This window comes from Amblyomma americanum, chromosome 10, assembly GCF_052857255.1.
Source record: "Amblyomma americanum isolate KBUSLIRL-KWMA chromosome 10, ASM5285725v1, whole genome shotgun sequence".
NCBI lineage: Eukaryota > Metazoa > Arthropoda > Arachnida > Ixodida > Ixodidae > Amblyomma > Amblyomma americanum.
This window is the reverse complement of record NC_135506.1, coordinates 61322141-61340268: the sequence shown is the minus strand read 5'-3', so window position 1 is coordinate 61340268 and position 18128 is coordinate 61322141. Positions and strand designations below refer to the sequence as shown.

The 18128-nt window shown below is 53.1% G+C and overlaps 2 non-coding genes across 2 annotated transcripts; one reads left to right on the top strand and one right to left on the bottom strand.

Moving 5' to 3' along the window:
- Positions 1-3055: 3055 nt before the first annotated feature.
- Positions 3056-3158, top strand: LOC144108913 (U6 spliceosomal RNA). The gene has a single exon (XR_013309551.1). It is a non-coding gene; the product is annotated as a U6 spliceosomal RNA (small nuclear RNA).
- Positions 3159-17772: 14614 nt separating this feature from the next.
- LOC144108914 (U6 spliceosomal RNA) lies at positions 17773-17877 on the bottom strand. Its single transcript, XR_013309552.1, has one exon. It is a non-coding gene; the product is annotated as a U6 spliceosomal RNA (small nuclear RNA).
- Positions 17878-18128: the final 251 nt, after the last annotated feature.

Genomic DNA, 18128 nt, shown 5'->3' with positions numbered 1-18128 from the left:
ATGCTAATTTCTATTGAAAAACAACGCAAAGAAAACAAAAAAAACATTTTGTATGCATTCCTTGGTGTAAATGACTTTTGTCTACCTTGCTATGTGTTATAGTGAGGCCCTCATTTTAATGCCTTCTTGTCTAGTATAAGCTTATATGTATACATTTAAATTTGTTAGCTAAAAAGTGACGAATTGGTTCTCTGCGATGTAGTTTACCGGGGCCGTGATGCTGCTGTGGCAGAGAGCTGCGAATTAATTTCCATTAGGAACTATACACCGAAATCAAGCCGCTGCGGTGGATCAGTGGCTATGGTGCTCGGCATGCTGGTCCGCAGGACCCGGGTTCGATCCCTGCCGCGGCGGTCGCATTTCGATGGAGGAGAAATGAAAGAGGTCCGTGTACTGTGCGACGTCAGGGCACGTTAAACAACCCCAGGTAGTCTAAATCTCCGCAGCCCTTCACTACGGCGTCCCTCATAGCCTGAGTCGCTTTGTGACGGTAAATCTCATTAGCCTAAACATTAACAGCGAAACCATGGTATACGCGCGTCTGAGCATTTCGGTTCCATTGGGCGAGGCGAGAGTCATCCTGCCAAATCTCGCTCAACAGTAGAACGCCATAACCACTGGGCCACATAGGAGGGTCTTATATCTGTCGTCACCCTCGCATTTTAATCATCAGCGAATGAGACAGCAACACGTTAGCTCAAACAGATTTCCCCTCTGGACCAATTTTTCCATGTATGGCATCGCAGACTGGCAGAGATGTTCTGAAAAATATGAAAATGAAAATTATTTTTGAGGAAAGGAAATGGCGCAGTAACTGTCTCACATATATCGGTGGACACCCGAACCGCGTTGTAGGGGAAGAATAATAATAATAATAATTGGCTTTTAGGGGAAAAAAATGGCGCAGTATCTGTTCCATATATCGCTGGACACTTGAACCGCGCCGTAAGGGAAGAACTAAAGGAGGGAGTGAAAGAAAGGAAGAAAGAGAGGTGCCGTAGTGGAGGGCTCCGGAATAATTTCGACCACCTGGGGATCTTTAACTGCCGCTCGTCACGGTGCGCAAGCCGTGCTGGAAGAAGCTCGAGCTTCAGCACCGCAAGTCCCTGCGCGTGTGCCTAGGCCTGCCCAAAAACTCGCAGTGCGCCGCAACGTTGGCCGAGGCAGGAGCGTAGCCCCTTGAGCTCCAAGCAGCGCGCAGGGCACTGAATCACATCGACCGGCTTCACCGCGCACCGGACGGCGGCTCGCTGCTGCAGCGTATGCGCTCCCACCCGCGCTCACGAATGGGCGCGGCGCTGCTCGAGTATGAGCAATTGACCCAAGGCCCACCCCCCTACGTCTCCTGCGCGCCCTGGCCTGCTGCCTCGGAGGCGCAGCGAGAGATCGTCGGCATTGCGGGAAAGCGGAGCACACCCCTCTGTGCTGTGCAGCAGCTGGCCAGAGCCGTCATACACGAGGAGCTCCAGGACCATCTCCTCGTGTACACCGACGGCTCAGTGGCCCGCGACAGCTGCTCCCTTGCTGCGGCGGCCACCATCCCCGCCCTACGACTGCACAGCCAGCAACACGCAGCCTTCCTGGGCTCCTCCACCACGGCGGAGTTGATGGGGATCCGGCTCGGGCTGGACCTGCTGCTCACCCTCGGCCCTCCGCCGCCCAGGAGTGCTCTGCTGTGCGACTCCCGCGCCGCCCTCAGCCGCCTGCAATCTAACGGCCGCGGTACCCCACTAGTGCGGGAAATTCGCTCGCGCATCGAGCGCCTCGCGCAGAGAGGTTGTGCCGTGCGTGCACAGTGGGTGCCCCGTCACTGCGGCATCGCCGGCAACGAAGAAGCTGACGACCTCGCGACCGCTGCACACCAACTACCTGCCAGCGATCTGCCCCTTGCGCTGGAGGACGTGCGTGCGGCCATCCACGACCATCTCCGAAAGCAGCACCCCGACCCACGCATCGCGGGAGGTGAGCGCATCGACAGTGTCACTGGCTGTCGCGCACTTACACGGTCACAACGTGCAATGATCCTCCGCGCGCGCATTGGCTGCGTGTGGCCCGGGGAACGACGGGCGCGTCACGGAATCGCGACGAGTGATGTGTGTGACGGATGCGGTGCAGTGGAAACACTAGAACATCTGCTCCTTCGCTGCTCCGCGTTCGCCGATTCTCGTCGCGATATGCTCGCGGCATATAGGGCGCAGGGCATACTACCAGACTCCATCAAGACGCTATTGTGGCCGCAGGGCAGTGCGCGCACTCGTGAGCGAACTTTGGTGAGCCTCTGTGCATTCCTCGAACACACGGGCTTGACGTCCCGCCTGTTCTCCGTCAGGTAGTTACACGCAGTGACCGAACGCTCCGCGCGTTCTACCTTGAACGATTAATAACTGGACGCCCCACTCCAGTTGTAACCTACACAGTGCTGTGTGCGTGCGTGATTTAATTCCTCTAAAATGAACTAATCACGCGCACAACCTGGACACATTTCTTATTGTGTAAATAGTTTGTACATATTACTTCTCCCCCTGTCCTCTATTCCTGTCCCCTCACCTCTTTCATTTCATTTCTCCATTCTGCCTGCTGTCCTTTATTTCCGCTGCCCCAGCTCAGGTGCTTCAGTATCGATGGCAGATGCCGGGGCTAGCAAAAATCTTTTCCTTCCTTTTTACTATTATTTTTAATTAAACCACTACCACCACCACCACCATTAGAGGCTTCAAATTCGCGCAGGTAAAGTTCGTTGCTTCTCCACCCACAGGAGGCCGCTGACAACTCAGTATTGCGGTGAAGCCGCGGCTACCTCAACAGGGAGCGAAGATTAAAAATTGGGTCTGCCCAAAACCGACATATGTTAATTTTGTCGGTGTTAAAAGATGTACGTGCAGTATTCGAAATAGTAGCTTCTTGCAGGGGATGTTCGCCACTGCAGTACGTTATCTTATTTGCGATAATACGCAGGTAGTTTAAGCACAACCCTTCATATCTAGCAGCTGGCACTGTCGAAAGTACGAGGCACCTAACTTCTTGCTATAAATAGAGCAACGAAAGCCCTCGTTCTGTACTTCCATAGTACACATGCAAAAATTGGAACGATAGACAGGAGATTATCATCGACCCTGCGGAAGGGTGACACGCAAAATCGCGAAGCGTTCCACATATTTTTTATTTCTAAAAAAACTTTCCAAGAAATAGTCCTATGATTGCTTGCTCAAAATGTGGAACGGCATCAGTGCGCGGCTCTTCCCGTGGATGGGATAGGGTCGAGCAGATGGTTCAATAGACCCTTTGAAGACTATGTTGACAGCGCAGAATCATGACGGGAATCGAACATATTTAACATATCGCATAAATACCGCAACGATGTGCAACAACTTTAGCTGTCCTACCCATTGCCACTTCTGGGAGTGCCACATTGCTTATTTTGATTTGCTTCAGATAGATGAAACTACACGTATGCCCTGCATATTTTAATCTGCAACAGGCATTGATTTTTGTTTTCTGTGCCCTATTTAGGTCTCATGGTTTTCTTTTGTTGCCTGCTTGCTATTGCTGTTGTATTTGTTAACGAAAAATTATGTTTATTTCGTTTGTGCAGTGACCAGTCTCAATCCCATTTATGAATGTCCAGAGGGCTGTAATGAGTGCAATTTATGCATTTCATCATATGTTGTGCAGTTGTTCGACTTCAATAGAACAAATTTATTTTACTTTTTTGCTAAGCAATGCCTTTATTAATATAGTAAAATGGACAGTCGCGCTGGAGCAGCAAATCTGGCAATGGAACTGTCGCCTTTTCCGCCGCAAGCAGCCGATTCTGCAGCGGTATCTTCCGCTACTGACCACCACACCACTCGCGGTTTCGCTTCAGGTGACGGGGGGCCCGCCAAAATGTTAGGATATCAGGTGTTCCAGTGAAACGAAACATCGCGGTGATAGAACACGAAATCGATTCGCGGGAAATCGAGAACGTCTTCGTCGAAATTTAAACAGGCAAGTAAACACAATCCAGCCTCTTTCTTTCTATTGAATATATACAGCTCGCCTAAACAAAGGAAGATAAGGCTGAGAGCCCTGCTCTGCGAGGCTCACAAAATTAGCGGGAAACGGCCACTCGCGGTAGTGGGGGATTTCAACGTACATAATCAGGCCGGGGTCCGTATTCTGAGTTTGTGTCATAATAAAAAGCGTCATAATTTGCCACAACGGGCACACCTGATTGGCCGAAACGCTGGAAGCGGATGTGGTGGTTCGGAAGCAGTGAAAAGGGTCGAAGAAACCGGACGATGACGTCAAACACATATCATACGCGGCAGAAGCTCGACAGCCAACATGGTGGTGTGCTCTGAAGTGGAGCCAGTTAAACTTCTCTCTGCCCTCCTTCCGGTGGGAACGGCGGTTAGCAGTACGAAAGAGTACTTCAGGTCTCGTCCGGCGACACGTTGCCGGTTGGGGCAGCAATTCCAACTTCTTAGAACAAAACTTATTTATTAAAGACGGGACCGAAATACAAGGCAGTGATGACAAGGCAGTTTAAAGAAAAGGCTGTTTAAAGAAAGGCTGTTTAAAAAAAAGGCTGCTTAAAAAAGGCTGTTTAAAAAAAGTCTGTTAAAAACGGCCGAGCTTGAGACTCGGCGCGCTCGTCCAAAATCGTTGTTTCCCACGGGTTTTAAACCCTTCGATTTTGGGCGGAGCTTTACCAAACCAGCTCTCGCCCAATCTGAACCAATAGCCATGCAATGTACAAGTGGGCGGAGCCCAGTGGACCCCGCTCCTCCTGGAACGTGCAGGGCGCGTGACTCCGCGTACGCAGCTCGCTGCATGCACATTCCATCGATTGCCACGCATCGGATTGACAGCTAAGGAATGTCTTCCGCGGGACATGATCGCTTCTGGTAACAGGTGCGGGGGGGGGGGGGGCATTGTCCCCGTGGGCTGTCGCGAGCCCAGTGGAATGCGCAGCTCGCTGCATGCGCATTCGATGCACCGGTTGCCACGCGTCGGGACAGAAAGGATTAGTGCCGCCTTTCACCCTAAGCGCGGGCGTCACGCCTCGACGTACATTCCTCGATTCCCCCTCGGGCATGACCGCTCCTGGTAACAGGTGCAGGGGGGGGGGGGGGGTTCCCATCGGCCTTGTGGGCTTCCACTTAACACCTCCCCACCAAGAATGTTGGAGGGACACTTGCTGTACAAACAACATACCGAAGCCCACAATAGCAGAACAAAAAAATCCGGCCTTCAACCACATACAAAATGCGCGAAAGCAAAAGGGTCCGGGCCCCCACTGGCCGCTGTACCAGCACAAAAAAAATAGCCTTCTGCATCCTACTAACAATTGAAAGAAAAAAAAACATGCTAGGGAAGATACCTTCAGGCATGCGGACGCAAGCACAAGTACCAGCACAAAAAAAAACACAAACCAAGGAGGGGCACTTCACATACTACTTATGGCAATAGCGAAAAGAGTAGGTTAACAAGGATATCTTGTTGCATGCATCTACACTCAGATTTACATATTTTTCTCTTTGCGAGCAAATACCAGTCTAAACACTCATCACACAAGGAGTCCATCATTAATGCACTTGAGATGTCAGTCCACAAGCACTCACACACACACACTCAGGTTGGGCCACCGTCCCGTACGTTCCTTGGCCCGCGATGTCTGATCCATCTACCTAGCACAGGCGGCTTCCTGATTTGTTCCTGGGTCAGATGCGTGGACTCATGTAGTGTGGATTCAAAGGTGCAACTCCCACTATGGAATTCCGGAACACCTTTTATATCCCCAAACTCTCCGTCAGACTCAAAAATTACGCTTACGTTGTTCACTCTGGCGTAACACTTTCTTAGTCTATTGGCGTGCACCCATCGCTCAGAACCATCTCTGAACTTGACAACATAGCTATCGGGTCGTCTATGCTCTTTAATCGTTGCTGGGCCCAACCATTTAGGTCGCATCTTGTTCTGCTGGTTCGTATCTAACACGAGGACTTCCCCACCCTCACAGAACCCTTTGGCCCGTGCCCTTAGATTGTATTTCTCCGCATACGCTTTCTCCAGCTGCTTGATTTGGTGATCTACCCTCCTTGCTACTTCAGCCATTTGCTGCCGCAGCTTGATCAGAAACTCTGACGTAGCCTTATTTAGGCCCATAGGTGGTGTCCAGTTCCCTGTCCATGTCTTTTGAAGGATTCTTAATGGGCCTTGAGGGACGCGCCCATACATACCCTCAGCTCGCGTTACGGATTCGACCGCGGCTCTCGCTGTCATCGTTGCGTCCTGCTGGTGACGACCTAGCTCATTACCAGACCCTACATTGGGCCTCTTCTGTGGGCAGTTCCACTGCACGTGACCGAATTTACCACAGCCATAGCATTTTGGCGGTTGCCTGTGCTCGTCCTTGGATCGATTTGCTTGATTCCGTGGCTCGCGCGGCTTTGCCTCATACTTTTTCGGCTCCTCTGCAGCCCTTCGGCGGCGCCCACGCCTACTGTCTTCATATTGTTCGGCAAGTTGCGCAAGCTCCTTGGGTGTCAACCACTTATCTGTCTCCTGTTGGAGAATGTACTCGCGCATTTCGTCCGGCATAGTCTGCTTAGCGCGGTCTGCAACCATTAAGGCTCGCACGTCCTCTAATGTTCTCACTTTCCTACTTTGCAAGTAGTATCCAAGCGTTACGTCCAGCTGGGTGACAAACTGACCCCAGCTTTCGGCACCTTTCCTACAAGTGTAGAACCTGCGCTTGTATTCTTCAGCAGTTAATCTGAGCTCCGCGAGTACTAGCTCCCGAATTTCCTCGAAACTCATTACCGTGTCGACCGCCTGGTTAGCCACGAGTGCCCGAGTTTTTTCATTCAGGAAGGGCATTATAATTGGCCCCGCGATGTCATTCGGGATCTCGCAGGCCCTTATCATATTTTCGGCGCTTTTGAACCATGCAGGAATGAGGTCTTCCAACTGTGGCATTGGCGCGAGGACTGCCCTTAGATCATCCGCGTGCCGACCCAATTTTTCCTTTCTGCTGCCATTTCCCGAGGTACTCTGACCTTTCTGAATCAGTGTCTGGAGCTGAATTTTTAGCTTAAGAGCTTCAATCTCGAGCTCCTGCTCCCTCAAGCGCGTGCTACCCTGGCTGCTGTCACACGCCGGGGTGTTAGCACTCTGCCCATCCGTAATCGTCACGTTCTCCGTGTCTTCCCCGTCAGAGTCCGTGTCACTAGCGTTTTGACTTCCCACGCGCAGCCTCTGTGCTCGAGTAGTGACTGACATCGCGTTCCCGGAGAAAACGGGAAAGGGCCCACCTGTGTTCTGCAGACTTCTTGTTCGTGCTGCGCTGGGTCGGTGTCTTTCCGCTGTTCACGTTGAGCTGGTGGCGGAAGGGGCGGGAGTCCCACCGTGCTCACTGCGGTGCCCGTCACGTCCTCCAGGCCGATGAAGTCGCCAGCCACAGATGCCGCCGAAGTCGCCGCGCTCCGCTCCGTCGGTCCGCTTCCTCGCTGTCAGCGCTGACGTGGAGCCTTGACTCCGAGGCCTTGCACCAGGGTATCGCCTCACTTGGACCTTGGTCCCCGGGGCTTCTCACCAAGATGTTGCCGCGTCAATCTTCAGGAAGGTACTGCCTCCAACCGCTCTGCAGGAAGCCGCTCAGACGATCCTGGTCACGGCACCAGTTAAACTTCCCTGCTCTCCTTCGGATGGGAACGGCTTTTAGCAGTACGAAAGAGTACTTCAGGTCTCGTCCGGCGACACGTTGCCGGTTGGGGCAGCAATTCCAACTTCTTAGAACAGAACTTATTTATTAAAGACGGGACCGAAATACAAGGCAGTGATGACAAGGCAGTTTAAAGAAAAGGCTGTTTAAAGAAAGGCTGTTTAAAAAAAAGGCTGCTTAAAAAAGGCTGTTTAAAAAAAGTCTGTTAAAAACGGCCGAGCTTGAGACTCGGCGCGCTCGTCCAAAATCGTTGTTTCCCACGGGTTTTAAACCCTTCGATTTTGGGCGGAGCTTTACCAAACCAGCTCTCGCCCAATCTGAACCAATAGCCATGCAATGTACAAGTGGGCGGAGCCCAGTGGACCCCGCTCCTCCTGGAACGTGCAGGGCGCGTGACTCCGCGTACGCAGCTCGCTGCATGCACATTCCATCGATTGCCACGCATCGGATTGACAGCTAAGGAATGTCTTCCGCGGGACATGATCGCTTCTGGTAACAGGTGCGGGGGGGGGGGGGGGCATTGTCCCCGTGGGCTGTCGCGAGCCCAGTGGAATGCGCAGCTCGCTGCATGCGCATTCGATGCACCGGTTGCCACGCGTCGGGACAGAAAGGATTAGTGCCGCCTTTCACCCTAAGCGCGGGCGTCACGCCTCGACGTACATTCCTCGATTCCCCCTCGGGCATGACCACTCCTGGTAACAGGTGCAGGGGGGGGGGGTCCCATCGGCCTTGTGGGCTTCCACTTAACAGAGCCCCTCGCTTCGAAGTGGACTCGTCGATGTTACTGCGTTTCTCGGCCCGTGAACTGGCTTTTATAAACTGGGTACGGGGCTTTCGCTTCGTCTTGTCTTGCCTATAACAAATTGTATGGACGATAAATTTGGACTTTTTTTTATTTCGTTGGACATTTCGGTAGCTCCTAGGCCTAACGAGCGCCGGTTTGTTGCAGAAATTGTTTTCTTAATTCAAACTGGATGGCGCCACTATCACCTAGTTATCTCGTCTGCGTATGTTGAATGATGTAACATAAAGGAGAATGACACGCGAAATACTTGCGTTTACAAAGCAGAAATGTGCATTTCCTATTCTAGAGCTCTCTATTAGCTGTTGAAGCGTCCTGCATTGTGATCGTGTGCAATTTCTGCCAGCGTGAAGCCACTAACGTGCACGGATGTTCAGTCGCCAAAGATGCGCTGTTACACCGAAGCGTTTGACATGCCGGAGGAGGTTTTTTTTGGTGTCTCTTACGGTTCTCGATAGCTGCGATGGTGTGGCTCTGCATCACTGAGCTCGCGAGTTAGCTTGCAAGTTAGTTTTAAAGCGTCAATGGGCATGCGTGCACTTTGTACCATGGCGAACCTATGAAAACTTCGTATGTGGACTCTCCCAACGCGTATATCAAGAAAAACACAGTAAGATTTTTTTTAGCTCATCCCTTTTATTTATTTGGAGTGCCTGCATAAAATTAATGAACCAACATAAATTACCGTCTCCATAACCGTCCGATCTCAGCACCAGTTTACATTAAGCGATGTTGCAGACGGCAAGTCGTCACAGCGTCTTGGTTCAGCCCGGCACAAAGGGCGCACTGTGCAGCGAATGAGTGCATGCTACAAATTTCCCTCTCCGTTCCCTTTTCCTCAAGATGAACGTAAAACGCCGTGCTGTGCGAAAAAACTAGCTGCCTTTTATTTACCATGCGTGGTTGCGTACAATATTCTCTTTTTTAAATACACCTCCGGCCTTTACGGTGCCGAAAAAGTGCCTGAACTACATTGTTTGTATTTGCTGAAGTTAACTGAGTAAATAAAGCAGCTTTGATATTACCCCTTTACAGTGGAATTTGGTGCGCAACCAAACTTTTGGCTGAATGTTTCTTCTGTCACATTGGTCGCGTTCCTTTTCTCGGCAAAGAGCAAAAGCGCCGCTGGACGTTTCGCTGCGGCAACCGCAACGCAGTGACATCCTGCAGTTGCTCACAGTCGCAACCGAACCGACATCCGCTTCCGGTTTTTTGACAAATCAGGTGTTGCCGCTGCGGCAGATTATGACGCTTTTTATTGTGACACTAACTCGGAATACGGCCCCAGGGGGTACTCTGATCAGTGCCCAAAAGGTTGACGATTGTGGGAGGCCGCCATGCACGGCCAGAGGTTTTCGTTACACACTGACCCCGAGAGCTCGACGAGAGTGGGCAACAGCGTTTGTGTGGATACGTCCCCGGATCTCACGTATCCTCTCCAAAAACGTCCGCAGCCTCGAATGGCACGATTGGGAGCTAAATTTTGGGAGCGACCAACACGTACTGGTATGCATCCTCAACGAAGGCCTTAAACCGCGCAGATTACGCGCGCCGGCCGCCTCAGATGGGACCAGTTTAGCGCAGTCAGATCCAACCAGGAAGGGAAGCCCATTCGCGACATCTGGGAATGGGCCGAACAGCTAAAATAGAACGTCACGGAAGTTACCAAAACCTTAGAAGGGGAAGACAACATCGAGATTGCCGACAGCCGCCTCCTGCATATTTGGGAGGCTAAGCAAAGCGAGGAAAGACATCTAAAGAAACAGAAATGGAAACGCACCCTCCGGACAAAGTTACCGCGACACAATAAGGATAATGAGGATTACGCCTTCAAATTATGTGAATAAAATTGGGGCAGCAAACGCGACCAGTAGGAGGGAGAGATGAACCTCGCTCGAACGTGGGGTATCCTCCGCCGTTTGCGCGACCCGGAAGGGTCGAAAACTCAATCGGGAATGTGACCCGCCGCGTTGGCTCAGTGGTTAGGGCGCTCGACTACTGATCCGGAGTTCCCGGGTTCGAACCCGACCGCGACGGCTGCGTTTTTATGCCTTGCATATTGCAATCACTCAGTTCAGCCCTTGGGCGCGGCCGGGCAGCCACCATTGACATTTAGCGCAACCACGTGACGTGACGTCACGACAGCCGGAGGAAAAGCTGGGCCCCAACTCGCGCGGTTGCGCGCGGCCGCAGCCACCACCTGACTCCCGCTCCTCCCGCTAGGGGCGCTGCGCCGGCGCGTGACGTCACGGAGGAAAAGCTGGGCCCCAACTGGCGCGGGCGCGCGCGGCCGACGCCACCACCTGACTCCCGCTCCTCCCGCTAGGGGTGCTGCGCTATGATTGACGTCACGGCATATGTATAAAAGAGCTGCGCTCCTTCGCCGGGACAGTCTTATACCCCTGTCACACGGGCATTTCGAGGGCCCTCGAACCGATGGTCTATCGACTCAAAGGCGATCGAGCGCTGCCACACGGGCAGTTTCAATGGCGATCGAGTCAATAGCCTATCGAGTCAACGGAGCAGCACGCAACTCCATCGAGATATGCAACGCATTCTTGGCTTAACCAAGCTAAGCCTGGCCATTTTTATGGAGGAAAAACGCTAAGGCGCCCGTGTGCTGTGCGATGTCAGTGCACGTTAAAGATCCTCAGGTGGTCGAAATTATTCCTGAGCCGTCCACTACGGCACCTCTTCTTTCACTCCCTCCTTTATCCCTTCCCTTACGGCGCGGTTCAGGTGTCCAACGATATATGAGACAGATACTGCGCCATTTCCTTTCCCCCCAAAACAAATTATTATTATTATTATTATTATTATTATTATTATTATTATTATTATTATTATTATTATTATTATTATTATTATTATTAATGTGACCCGCCGCAGTGGCTAAGTGGTTAGCGCGCTCGGCTACTGATCCGGAGTTCCCGGGTGTGAAACCGACCGCGGTGGCCGCGTTTCGATGCAGGCGAAACTCTAAGGCGCCCGCTGGTTTTTTGAGGAAAGGAAATGACTCAGTAATTATCTCACATATCTCGGCGGACGCCTGATTCGCGCCGTAAGGAAGGAATAAAGGAGGGGGTGAAAGAGGAAATGAAGAAAGTGGTTTTGTAGTGGAGGACTCCGGAATAATTTCCACCGCCTGAGGATATTTAAAGTGCCCCGATATGGCACAGCACACGGGCGCCTTCACGTTTCGCCTCGATCGAAACGCAGCCGCCGCGGTGGGGTTCGAACCCTGCGTAGATGGTCACATCAGCTACCAGGAAATCAGCCAGTGCTTTAAACTGTCCGAAAAAAAAACGCTACCGCCGCCTCAGAAAAGTCTTACCAAAGCTCAGGAGGTTAGATGGGGTTAACTCCAAACCAAAATTCTTCTAAACCCGGTAAGAACGCATCACTTCAACCCAGACGAATTCAAACCCGATTGCTCAAAATGTAGCCAGAGAGCCACGTTGGAATACATCTTTTGAGACTGTCCTGTGGACCCACCGCCCGAATAACCCCAGATACTTAATAGGCTCCAAAAAGTGGGAAACCCTGCTGGCCAGCTCTAATACAGAAGTAAAATTCCGGGCACAGTACGATGCGCGTGACAAGAGGTCGCCCTTCAGCACCGACTGAGGGCCATCTGGTGGGGTCGACAGAACCCATCACTCCCAGTAGTGAAAATAAAGTTTTATAACTGACTTCGACCACCTGGCAATCTTTAACGTGCGTGCACGGACATCGCACAGCACACGGACGCCCCAAGCTCATTGATCTCTCGTCGGTGACGCTGTCACTCCGCCTCACGTGTGCGCATGCAACTACTGATCTTTAAGCCGTCGCTGCCAGCGCTCACGTTTGCGGCGACATTCGCGAAGCTTTAACGCGAAAGCACTACTAATCCCATTAGGCGGAACTCCGTCAGCGACCGGCATTGTTTTTGTTGAGGCCGAAATGGTTCCAAAAAGATGACGAAATCACGCCGACGGTCTACGAGCAACGTTGTCCGAGCGAGGTGGTGGTGGTAGAAACATTGATTGCCAAATACCGAGGGGGGCAAACCCCCTAACATGGCACGAGGCAACCCTTAGGGGGCTGCTCTTACAGGGCAAAGGACAGCCCTTGGAGGGCTATCCGCTTCAGGGTGTCGGTAATTATCCGGCGCTGGTCAGCAGCAGCGGAGCTGGCCAGGAGAGTCTCCCAGTATGACTCCGCCGTGGTGGAGGATGGAGGGTGTGGGAAGGCAGGACATGCGAGGAGGACATGAAGGAAGTCTCCCGGTTTCCCGCAGAGCTTACAAGAAGAAAGGAATTGATCGGGGTAGCGGGCATGAAGGAGAATAGGGTAGGGAGCAGTTCGGGTCTGGAGCCGGCGCCAGTGGGAGGCCTCGATTAAGGTTAGGGAGGGAGCCGGCGGTGCGTAAACGCGCCGGGTATCTCGGTAGTAAGCAAGAATATCTTTGAACGTAAGCAGACGCTCTCGGGATGGCGGAGGAGGTCCAACTCCGGCCCGGAAAGTGAAACCTCGGGCGAGGGAGTGGACCTCCTCGTTACCCGGGAGGCCTGCGTGTGCGGTGGTCCAGATAAGGGTTACGGGGTGGGTGGGGTGCCAGAAGCGTAGAAGCCGAGCCACCGTGCGGGATATCAGGCCTTTGGCGAAATTGGATAGGGCGGATTTCGAGTCGGAGATAATTTTGGTGGCAGAGGTGGAGGCAAGAGCGAGTGCAATGGCCGCTTCCTCTGCAATTTCCGATGAGTCTGTGGTGACGGATCCTGATGCGATTAGTCGGGCCTGAGAATTAGCGACGGCGAGAACCATGCGGGAGCCCGACGAGTACGCTGCCGCGTCCACGTAGGCTACCTCGGGACTGTTGCCGTAGAGCTTGTGCAGGGCTTTGGCGTGGGCTGTCCTGCGTTCTCCGTCGTGCTCAGGGTGCATGTTCTTAGGGATTAGAAGGATGATGAGATGGGACCGTAGGTCTGGAGGTATGGGAACCCCCTCGTTAGGATAGGTGATCGGGGTGATGCCTAGCTGACAGAGTAGAGTGCGGCCTGCCGCGGTACTCGACAGGCTAGTCAGCTGTACTGTTAGGGTGGCTTCTGCCAGCTCCTCAAACGTGTTGTGGGTACCGAGGTTGAGCAGCCGGGCAGTAGAGGTGCTGGGGGGTAGGCGGAGGGCAACCTTCGCGCAGCTCATACACACATCCGAGGACTCCCCGCAGGAACTTCTCTAGGAGCTTCGAGATCTCTACTTCCCGGCATCTCTACTTCTCGACTTCCCGGAGCGCGTTGATGCGGTCCCGCTCCTTCTGCTTTAGGGGGAGGTAGGGGAATGAGTACGCCGTGCGGCTCGTGATGTAAGCTTGGATGAGGCGGAGAGTGTTCCGCTCTCGCAGACCCGCGCGCCGGTTCGCCACGCACCGAATGAGACGGGTGGCTTGCTGGGCTGGGGTCTTGAGAGTTTGGATGGTGTTGCCATGCGCGCCGTGGGAGTGAAGGACGAGGCCCAGGATGCGAATCTTGGAGACCAGGGGAATGGGGTGGTTTCCTAGAGTGAGTGAGATGGGAGGGTTGGCGGGGTCGTGCGTCCTGGGGCGGTAGAAGAAGAGTTCTGATTTAGAAGGGGAGCAGGCTAGGTCGCGCACGCGAGCGTATGAGTCGATGATGTTGAGGGCCGACTGTAGGTTGTGTTCCATGTCGGCGTCACTGCCTCGATTAAGCCCAGATAGTGATGTCGTCAGCATAGAGGCTGAAATGTATGTCGGGTATTTGGGTGAGTTGGAGAAGGGCTATATTAAAGAGGATAGGAGACAGTACAGCACCCTGAGGGGTTCCCCGTGCTCCTAGTGAGACCGGACAGCCGGTGGTCGCCCATGGTGAGTGTGGCTGTTCGTTCGGAGAGGAAATCACGGACGTAATTGTACATCCGCGGGCCTACACCTAGAGCATGGAGGCCCTCTAGGATGGCTGCGTGGGTAACGTTATTGGAAGCTTTTGTTAGGTCGACGCCGAGGATAGCCTTGGTGTCGCCCGCGGGGGAGTCAAGGTAGTGGTGTTTGAGCTGTAGAAAGACGTCCTGAGTGGACAAGCCCGGGCGGAAACCAAACATGCACGAAGACATAATGTTGTTGTTCTCCAAATACCGGCTGAGGTGGGTCTGGAGAACCCGCTCCATGAGCTTGCCCACACTCGACGTAAGAGAGGTGGGACAGAGGTTAGCGGGGAAAAGTGGTTTCCCGGATTTGGGAATAAAGACTACTTTAGCATCTTTCCATTGAGGTGGGAGGGCGCCGCGCAGCCAGCATTCGTTGAAGTAGTCAGTTAGGGCTTTGACGGAGGTGGAATCGAGGTTGCGGAGTGCCTTGTTGTGCACTCCGTCGGGGCCAGGAGCTGAGGACGCGTTGAGGCGCTGAAGTTCTGCCCTCACTTCTGCCTCGGTGATCGGTTGGTCAAGAAGGTCGTTGGGGGAGCCTGTGTAGTCAGGGTGGTCTTCGGAGGGATATGCCGGGAAGTAGAGATCACGAAGCTCCTCGAGAAGTTCCTGCGGGGAGTCCTCGGATGTGTGTATGAGCTGTATGAGGTTGTGTTTCTGGTGTGTCTTGGACTGAGTCGAATCAATGAGATGACGGAATAGGTTCCAGGTCTGGGGCAGGCTCATGTTGCCGTCCAGCTTGTTACAGAGAGAAACCCAATTTTGGCGAGACAGTGTTGCAGCATGCTCCTCAATTTCCTTGTTGAGCCGGGCCAGTCGGCGTCTGAGTGTTCTATTCCAGCGCTGATGCCGCCATCTCCGTTCGAGACCCGCCTTGGCGTCCCATAGGTGCAGGAGATGGGAATCCATCGTGTCTGCAGGGCAGTCATCTGGGAGTTGGCGACTTACAGCGCTGACATCACGCTGGAGTTGGTCGCACCAAGTGGCTATGTCTGAGATGGTGTGTAGAGTGCGGGCTTCTCTGGAGGTGCCGAACGAGTCCCAATTCGTGATGGTAGCATCACGAGAGGGTCTACGTGTTGGGCCTGCTTGTAGGAGAATATCGATAATGTAGTGATCACTACCCAAATTCTCCTGGGTGTTACACCACGCAGCGTGAGAGAGGCGGTGGGTGAAGGTGTGGTCAGGAGTTGTGTCTGCGCAGACGCTGTTCCCGGTGCTAGTAGGGGTGCTGGGGTCTGTGAGAAGAGAGAAGCCGGCCTGCTGAGCTGCGAGCCATACCCTGCGCCCCTTGGGTGTGTCGGCTGTGTAGCCCCAGGCCGTGTGCGGGGCGTTGAGGTCCCCTACAATCAGAAGGGGACATTTGTGTGCGGCTCGCTTAGCAAGCTTGATAGTCGGTCGAAGTCGTGCCGCAGGCACTTCGGGTGGCTGTATACGTTGAGGATGAAGAGACTAGTATCCCGAGCGCGCTGCGGCACGAGTTCGATGAGGAGATAATTTATTTCGGGGACGTCTAAGGGGTGGGTGATAGTAGTGAGCGCACGGCGTACAAGAAATGCAACCCGAGGGGGTGTAGGAGAAAAGGGGACGATGGGCACGTAGCTGGGTAGGGTGAGGGGATTGGAGGGCTCTTGCAGCGCGAGCACGTCGGGGCCGTCTGCCCGAGCTCGGAAGTGGTGAAGCAGCCCCCGCTTGGAACCAAAGCCTCGACAGTTCCACTGCCAGATGGTTAGGCTAGTACCCGCCGCGGTGGCTCAGTGGTTAGGGCGCTCGACTACTGATCCGGAGTTCCCGGGTTCGAACCCGACCGCGGCGGCTGCGTTTTTATGGAGGAAAAACGCTAAGGCGCCCTTGTGCTGTGCGATGTCAGTGCACGTTAAAGATCCCCAGGTGGTCGAAATTATTCCGGCGCCCTCCACTACGGCACCTCACACTTCCTTTCTTCTTGCACTTCCTCCCTTATCCCTTCCCTTACGGCGCGGTTCAGGTGTCCAACGATATATGAGAGAGATACTGTGCCATTTCCTTTCCCCAAAACCAATTATTATTATTATTATTATTATTATTATTATTATTATTATTATTATTATTATTATGGTTAGGCTAGTGCGTGGTCTCGCCGTCACTGAACCTTTGGTTTCAGTGTATGAGTTAGAGACGTTGTGGAGCCGGGCTTTCTTTTTAGGCCGCACGGCAGCACAGGCTGTCGCGTGGCGAGACTCTTGCTCCTTAAATCGCTCGTCAATTTGGCGAGAAAATTCGTCTAGACGGGTAGTGAGGTTGGCGAATTGATTTGTGAGGGCCTGAATGGCCGTCTGCACCACGGCCTGAATTCTCGCCTCCATGAGTTGTTCGAAATTGGGAGGCAGGGCTGGCGTTCCATCGGTCGGGGTTGGTGTGGTGAGGGAGGTAGTGGGTGTTGCGGCCCGCTTCTTGGCCGGCTGTTCGCGAGTAGGGAGAGGTGGCGGTGGAAGAGTGGGGGTAGTGGCAGCCGGGGCCGCTGGTACCGGGGTAGGGGTTTGGGCCTGCTGGTGGGCATGCAGCTGTGCCTGGAGGCGGTGGTTGGTGGTCTGGAGGGAGGCGAGCTGCGCGCGGACACGCAGCAGCTCTTCATAGAGGGGGTTGGCGGAGCCCTGGGAAACTACGCCTGCCCAGCTCACCTCATTGGTGCAGCGGCCGGGTGCCTGGGCAGGTGGCCTCGGTGGGACTGGAGGTGGTGGTGGCCTGGTTCCAGTCCAGGAGCGGGACCGGGCCTTGGGCTTGTGAGGAATGGACGGCTGTTTTGGTGCGGCAGGATTCAGCACCGGAAAGGACTTCGATGTGAGCTGCGGGGCCTGGGGCTTGCGGGTCGTGGAGCGGCTGCGGTGTTGGGGTGGAGCCTGACTGATGAAAGTCTGCCTGGCGTCTGCCTCGGCGGCTCGCGTAACATCCCAGTACCTCTTCTTGACGAGGTATGGCGTGCGGAACATGTGCCTGTCTTCGTGCACAACAAACCACGCAGGCGAACAATATCGCAGAAAGAACTTTAATGCAAGAAATTCCGTCGCGCAAAAACTAATGATTTTGCATTCCCACGTGTAAGCGCGGTTGACTGACTCTACCGAATTCTCTTCTGTGTACTGCTTCGGGTGGATCACTTAGCCTACCATTGCATTGCGTGACGTCATGTTGACAGCCACGCGCTAGAGCCACGAGCCAATTACGATGTGGCTGTGTGATGCGAACGCTGACCCGAGGCTCAAGTTTGTAAAATCAGCTAATTTTTCTCTACACGTTTAGAGCAGTAAAAACAGGAAGCATAAATGTGTTTTGGGAAACGGCGGTTTATTTGTACAGGGAAAAAAATGTGGAACGCTTCACGATTTTGCGTGTAATCCTTGCGCTGGGGGCCATGTTCAATCTATTCCGTATCGTTCCACTTTCAGTATATGTACTGTGCAAGTACAAACCCACTCGCTTTTGTAGCGGTATTTATAGTCACAATCTAATCCCTCCAACTTTTGACAGTGACGCCAGAAAGATATGAAGTGTTGTTTTTAAAAGATCTTCATTCTGTCCTAAACACTGCAACGCATTGAATTTATGAAATGCACTCACAAAGAACAGTTATTGACAATACTGCAATTACTTTCCTTATTAATCACAAAATTAATATTGTGTGTCTTGATGTAATCTTTTTGTTTTACAAGTTTTAGC